Source organism: Mustela lutreola, chromosome 4, assembly GCF_030435805.1.
Source record: "Mustela lutreola isolate mMusLut2 chromosome 4, mMusLut2.pri, whole genome shotgun sequence".
Taxonomy (NCBI): Eukaryota; Metazoa; Chordata; class Mammalia; order Carnivora; family Mustelidae; genus Mustela; species Mustela lutreola.
Genome location: NC_081293.1, coordinates 94,867,746 through 94,875,146, shown reverse-complemented (window position 1 = coordinate 94,875,146; position 7,401 = coordinate 94,867,746). Strand labels below are relative to the sequence as shown.

At 40.1% G+C, this 7,401-nt stretch overlaps 1 pseudogene; it reads right to left on the bottom strand.

Moving 5' to 3' along the window:
- Positions 1-767: 767 nt before the first annotated feature.
- LOC131831001 (U6 spliceosomal RNA) lies at positions 768-881 on the bottom strand (annotated as a pseudogene).
- Between the last annotated feature and the right edge of the window lie 6,520 nt (positions 882-7,401).

The following is a 7,401-nucleotide window of genomic DNA, read 5'->3' as shown; positions in this document are numbered from 1 at the left end:
ATATATGTACAATGGGATACTATGCAGCCATCAAAAGAAATGAAATCCTGCTATTTGTGATGACGTGGATGGAACTAGAGGGTATTATGCTTGGCGAAATAAATCAATCTGAGAAAGACAACTATCATATGATCTCCCTGATATGATGAAGTGGAGATGCAACATAGGCGGTTTCGGGCGTAGGAAAAGAAAAATAAAAGACTATGGGATTGGGATGGAGACAAACCATAAAAGACTGAATCTCACCAAACAGACTGAGGGTTGCTGGGGGGAGGTGTGTTGGGAGAGGATGGTGGGGGTATGGACATTGGGGAGGGCAGGTGCTATGGTGAGTGATGGTGAGTGCTGTGAAATGTGTAAACCTGGTGATTCACAGACCTGTACCCCTAGGGATAAAAACACATTATATGTTTATAAAAAATTTAAAAAAATAATTTAAAAAATCCATTAAAGAAAAAACACATATTGCAAGCCCAGAGCTAATCTCATATTCAATCAAAAAAGTTTGAAAGTTTTCCCCTTAAAGATCAGAAAAAAGACAAGTGTGTCCACTTTCACTACTCTCATTTGACATAGTACTGGATGTCCTAGCCAGAGAAAAAAGGAACACAAAGAAATAAAAGACAAAAAAAAAAAGGAAGAAGTAAAATTTTCTTTTTTTTGGATAACATGAACTTACATGTAAAAGAATCCTAAAAAATTCACAAAAAATTTTGAATTAACAAATTTAGTAAAGCTGCCAAATACAAGATAAATATATAAAAGACAAGAATTTTGTTTTGTTTCGTTTTTTTAATAGTTTTTCATGTCATCCTTGCTCAGTGATCACGCTAATCTCTGCATCATTCCAATTTTAGTATATGTGCTGCCAAAGTAAGCACAAGACAGGAGCATTTTAACACTCTAATGATGAACTGTCTGAAAAAATAAAGAGAACAATCTAATTCACAATAGCATCAATACTAATAAAATACTTAGGAAAAGATTTAACTAAGAAGATGAAAGATCTGTACCCCATAAACTATGACATTGATAAAGAAATTGAAGGAGACATAAATGGAAAGATAGCTCATATTCATGAATGGTAAGAATTAACATTGTTAAAATGTCCATACTACCGAAAACCATCTGTAAATTCAATTCCTATCAAAAATCCAATGTTAGGGGCGCCTGGGTGGCTCAGTGGGTTAAGCCGCTGCCTTCGGCTCAGGTCATGACCCCAGGGTCCTGGGATCAAGCCCTGCATCAGGTTCTCGGCTCAGCAGGAAGCTGCTACCTCTTCTCTCTCTGCCTGCCTCTCTGCCTGCTTGTCATCTTTCTCTGTGAAATAAATAAATAAATAATCTTTTAAAAAATCCAATATTGTGTTTTTACAGAAGTAAGTAAAGAATCCTAAAATTTATATGAGACCATAAAAGACAACAAATAATTAAAGCAGTTCTAAGAAAGAATGAAGAAGCGAAATTACACTCTTGATTTGAAACTATACTACAAAGCCCTCATGCTCAAAACAATAAAGTATACTGGCATAAAAACAGACCCATAAACAAGTAGAACAGTATTGAGAGTCCAGAAATAAATCCTTTCATACATTCACCTAATATTTGACAGGGGCCAGCATATATAATGGGTAAAGATAGTCTGTTTAATAAATGATATTTAAAACTGAATAGTCACATAAACCAGCATGAAGCTGGAACCTTATATTACTCATAAATCTTAACTTGAAATAGATTAAAGACTTAAATGTGATGCATGAAACCTAATTTCCTAAAGGAAAACATAGGAAAAATTCTCCTTGACATTGGTCTTGCCAATAGTTTTTTGGATACCAGACCAAAAACACAAGCAAAAGAAGCAAAAATAAATAAATGGTATTACATTAAACTAAAGTTTCTGCATTGCCAAAAAAACGAAAGAGAGAAAGAATGAAAACACAATCCACAGAATGGAAGAAAATACTTACAAATCTTATATCTGAAAAGAGGTTAATAACCAACAGATACAAATAGAAAATAATATATAATTAAAAAAATAGCAAAAGTATCTCAATAGACATTTTTTTTTCAAAAAAGTTATATAAACGACCAAGAGGAGCATTAAAAAGTGCTCAACGTAAAAACTCAGGGCAAAGTCATTATGTTGTTGTTGTTGTTGTTTACCTCTGAAAAACACAGCAAGATATTACTACCTATTAGAATATATACTACCAAAAAATTAAAACTAACAAATTTTGGTAAATATTGGGTAAAATGCGGAACTTATGCACTGTGATAGGGATATAAATTTGTATGGAAAACAGTATGGAGATTATTCATAATATTAAAAGTAAAATTACCATATGATTCAATAATCCCACCTCTAGGTATATATCTAAAGGAAAGGAAGTCACTATTCGAAGACATCTCTGCACTCTTATGTTCATTATAAAATTATTAACTCTAAGCAAGAGATGGAAATAACTTCAGTATCCATTAATGGATGAATGAATAAAAAAGTATGGTAAATATATACTATGGAATACTACTTAGCCATGAAAAATTAAGAAATACTGCCATTTACAACAGCATGGATGGATCTTGAAGGTATTATACTTATTGAAATATTTCAAAGATTTTATATATTTTTTTAATTTATGTATTATGATATCCCTTACATACAGAATCTGAAGGAAAAGCAAACTAATGGAAACTTAGAGTTGAGTTGACAAGAGGTGAACCTGGGGTGGAATAAGGTGGTCAAAGGGTACAAACTTGCAACTATAATATGAAAAAGTTCTGGGGATCTAATGTACAGCATGATGATCATAGTTAATAATATATACATACTTTTTATTGTGCTTCCCTTTATTAAACTTTGCATATATCACATTCTTACAAGTTGAAAGTTTATAGCAATCTTGTATAAAATAGGTCTGCTGCCACCATTTTTCTAAACATTTGTTCATTTTGTGTCTCTCTGTCACATGTTGGTAATTCTTGCAATATTTCAAGTTTTTTTCATTATTATTGTATTTGTTATGGTGATCTGTGATCAATAATTATGACCCACTGAAATCTCAGAACTAGTTTACTTAAGGTATATACATTGTTTTTCCTTAAAGACATAATGCTTTTGAACAGTACAGTATAGTGTTTATTTTTTATATGCACTGGGAAACATAATTTTTTATTTGCACTGGGAAACCAAAAAAAAAAAAATAAAATAAAAATGATTTGACTTAGTTTATTGAGATAATCGCTTTATTGAGGCGGTCTGGAACAAATCCCACAAGACCTCTGAAGTTCAACTCTACTGTACTATATACATTAAAGTTGCTAAGAGAGTAGATCTTAAAATTCCTTACAATACATGCATAAAATCAGTGGCAACTATATGAGATAGTAGATGTATTAAAATTTTTATGTAGATTATATTGCAATACAGATGTATGCCAATTTATCAAATGGTACAAAATTTACACAATGTTAAAAGTTTGCAGTGTTATAAGAAATCATTTCTTAAATTTACAAATTATAATATGTCAATTATTTTTCAATAAAGCTGGAAATAACTTTTTGTAGAATTAATCTATTTTTCAAAAAAGGAAGTAAGGAAGTAGAAACTGCAACTAACTCTGAAATAATGAAATACAAAATCCATTTTAGTTATATACACTGTGACAAACACTATTAGTTAGTTTACAATGAAGGAATACTTATGAAGCATGAAGGATGGTCTATAAATAAGGCTGAAAGAGCTCAGTTTTAAGGTTTAAATTTAAAATCTTCTTTTGAAATACTAAACTGACCACCCAGTTTTCCAAACATAAATGTCTTAACTGCATGAATTTATTTCATACAACTCTATAATCTAGGTTCATAAGAAAGCAGCATGCAAATTTTGAATAAGACAGACTTGCTTAAGTTTCTTTATGTTCAACAGTAAGGACACTTCCCTAAAAATAAATAGAAGAAAAATAAGCATATTTATTATGATAATTATTATTCATAATGAGATTCGTATTGAATTAAGGAATATATATCCTCAGAGGGGGTAAAGTAAAATGAAATTTATTTTGGTGAATGTGTCTATGAATAGTCAATACAATGCCTCAATATAAATGAATATTATCATTTTGAACAATTTAATTACTATTGTTAGAATTATTATAAGTATAAAAATAGCTATCATTTTAGCATGGAATAAGAGACTCTCATGCTCCATGCTTCATTACATCCACAAAACAACTCTGCATAATAAGTATTATCATCACCATTTCAGGGGTGAAAAAACTGAGGCTAACACATTTAGATAACTGGTTTATGATTACATGGCTGATAAAGATGCATCACACTAATTTAGGCTTTATGATTTCAGAATTGTACTCTTTCCACTGCACATTCTATTACTCTGTAAATACTTGGCTTGTTTTCATTTAGTTCTTTAATTTTATTCATGTGGCGAAGGCTTAAAGCTTCATTTAAAGGAAGCGTAAAAAATTCATTTAGCCAAAAGCTCCCAAGAATTAAAAATGTCATGGATCTAATGTAGACGTGGATATCATTAGGTAATGGGTAAATATATATTTTCCACTCTAGTGAGATAACAATCAGAGTATTTTTCTAAGTTATAGTCTCTGAGTGTTCAAAAGGACTTTGTTAAAATAGAAATATTTAGACAAAGGTGATCAAAAGTCTGGATCAGGTCACCTTAAGATAAATATTAGGAAACTGAGGAAACAAATGGAGATTTGAACACTGAGCTATGATATAATGAATGGTTTAAAGTATTCAGTAGAGCATAGAAAAGCCCTTTAAAGCCTGGTCTTAGCCTAGCATTGCAGCTTCTGGGATATCTGTCTATCATCCATCTATCTATCTATCTATCTAGATATAAATTTGAAAACTTTTTTAGACAGGAGGGGATGAGGTGCGCAGGGCGCATGCTCCTCTCTTAGGAAGGTGTCTGGGCAGAAAGCATGCCTTTCCTGAGCCTCTGGGCCCAAGGAGAGGCGAACATGGCAATCGTGAAAGCAAGGCCCAAGAGGCACCAGCTCTCCCGAAGCTCTACCTCCCTGACGCGACAGAAACCTTGCTGAGGAAGCAGCAGAGAAGTGCTGTTCGCTCCAAGCCAAAGCCTCTGCGAAAGCACAGCATTCGCTGAGAAATGTTCTGCAGGCTGCTGCTGCTTGCCTGAGCCCAGTCTCGCGGTGGGAGAAACCCACATACAGCGAAAGCCTCTTTGCCTGGGCATCTCCCCTGGGAAAGCACAGCGTTCCTTGGGAAATCAGAGTTGGGTTTGGGGATGCTGCTGCTGCTTGCCTGGGCTAGTCTTTGCAGCTCGGTGGAAGATACCCGCATGGAGCGAAAAACCCTTTGCCCTAGCATCCCCTCTGCCTGAGAGAGAAGCCACCTGTGGGGAAGGCGCAGCACGCCGCCCCCGGAGAAGAGAAGGAGCCGTTGGCCTTGGGGTCGGGAAACGCTCGGGAAGCAGGATAGCCTGCCGTGGCATGAACAGCAGGCCGGTGGCAAGACAAGTGTCACCCGCTTCCTGTGTGGAGAGATGGAAGCCTGGCTGCTAAGGAGACATGAGGGGACGACTAGGGCAGGGTCGCGTGCTCCACTCTAAGGTAGGATTCTGGGAAGAAGGCAGGCCTGTCCTGTGCCTCTGGTCCCAACGGGACAGCATCACCTTGGCCACCTGTCCCAAGGGCAGACTTGGGCTTGCCACCAGGTGCCATACCCGGAACTCGCAGAAACAGCCCCATGGAGAAACGGGCAGTCAGATGCCGTCTTCCACCAAGATGTGGCAGGGAATTGGGTGGCAGGGCGTGTGCCAGGGAAGGAGTGGAGACTGTCCCCCACAGTTCCCCATCCCAGTGCACGGGTCGTGTGCAGTGATCCTGTCGCCTCCTCTCCCCTGTGGTGAAGGACTGGCCTAGACCCCGAGTCTGCCTGAGCACTGGACAAAAGGCAAAGCCTTACCTACCCCAGGAGATGGTAATAGGCATATAGTGCCATGCTAGGACACGCACGCAGCTTCAGGGTTGTGACTGTGTCTGCTTAGTTCGGCTTAGCAAGGTGAACCACGGGCATGAACTTGGAGCCCGGGAAAGCAAGTCCCAAGAGGCACCAGCTCTCCCGCGGCTCTTCTTCCCTGCCACGACAGAGCGAAAACCCAAATTCTTGCTGAGGAAGCAGCAGTGAAGTGCGGTTCATGCCAAGCTGAAAACCTCTGCGAAAGCATAGCAGTCGCTGGGAAATCAGAGTCGGTTCTGTGGGCTGCTGTTGCTGCTTGCCTTAGCCTAGTATTCATAGCCGGAAGGGAGAAACCCGCATAGAGCGAAAGCCTCTTTGTCTGTCATCCCCTCTGGGAAAGCACAGCATTCTTTGGGAAATCAGAGTCCAGTCTGAGGGATGCTCCTGTTTGCCTGAGCTGGTCTCCACAGCACGGTGTAATAAACCCGCATGTAGCGAAATCCTCTTTGCCTGGGCATCCCCTCTGCCCGAGAGAGAAGCGCGGTTGCGCCTGTGGAAAGAGCCTTAAGGAAAGGGACACGTCTTTCACTGGGCTCCCCAGGAGCATCTGTGGAAGGTGCAGCACGCTGCCCAGGGAGAAGAGCAGGAGCCGTTGGCCTTCTGGTCTGGAAACGTTTGCGAAGCAGGAGAGCCGGCCCTGGCAGGCACAGCGGCCGGTGGCAATACAAGTGTCTCCCGCTCCCTGTGCAGAGAGACGGAAGCCTGGCTGCTAAGGAGACAGGAGGAGATGAGTATGGCAGGGCGCGTGCTCCACTCTTAGGAAGGAGTCTGGGTAGAAAGCATGCCTGACCTGAGCCTGTTGGCCAAGGAGACAGTAGCTCCTTGGCCACCTGTCCCTAGGGCAGACATGCTCTAGCCACGAGGCGCCTACCCTGAACTCGCAGAAACAGCTCCCTGAAATAACGGAGAGTCAGATGCCGTCTTTCTCCAGGATGTGGAAGCTTGGAGGAGGCACGGGGTTTAAGGGGAAGGAGTAGGGACAGTCCCCCAAAGCTCCCTATTCAGTGTACGGGCGGTGTGCAAGGATCCTGTCACCTCTCCTTTCCTGTGGAAAGCACTGGCCTAGTCCGCGAGTTCGCCTGAGCGCCAGAGTAAAAGGCCAAGCAATGCCTACACTGGGAGATGGTAGTGTGCATAGAGTGCCATCCTAGGCTACGCATGCTACTGTAGGGTTGTGGCTGTGTCTGCTTAGTTCCGCCTGGCAGGGTGAACCCAGGACGCGAACAATGAGCCAGGGAAAGTAAGGCCCAAGAGGCACCAGCTCTCCCGAAGCTCTTCTTCCCTGACGCGACAGAAGACTTGATGAGGAAGCAGCAGCAAAGTGCTGTTCGCTCCAAGCCAAAGCCTCTGCGAAAGCACAGCATTCGCTGAGAAATGTTGT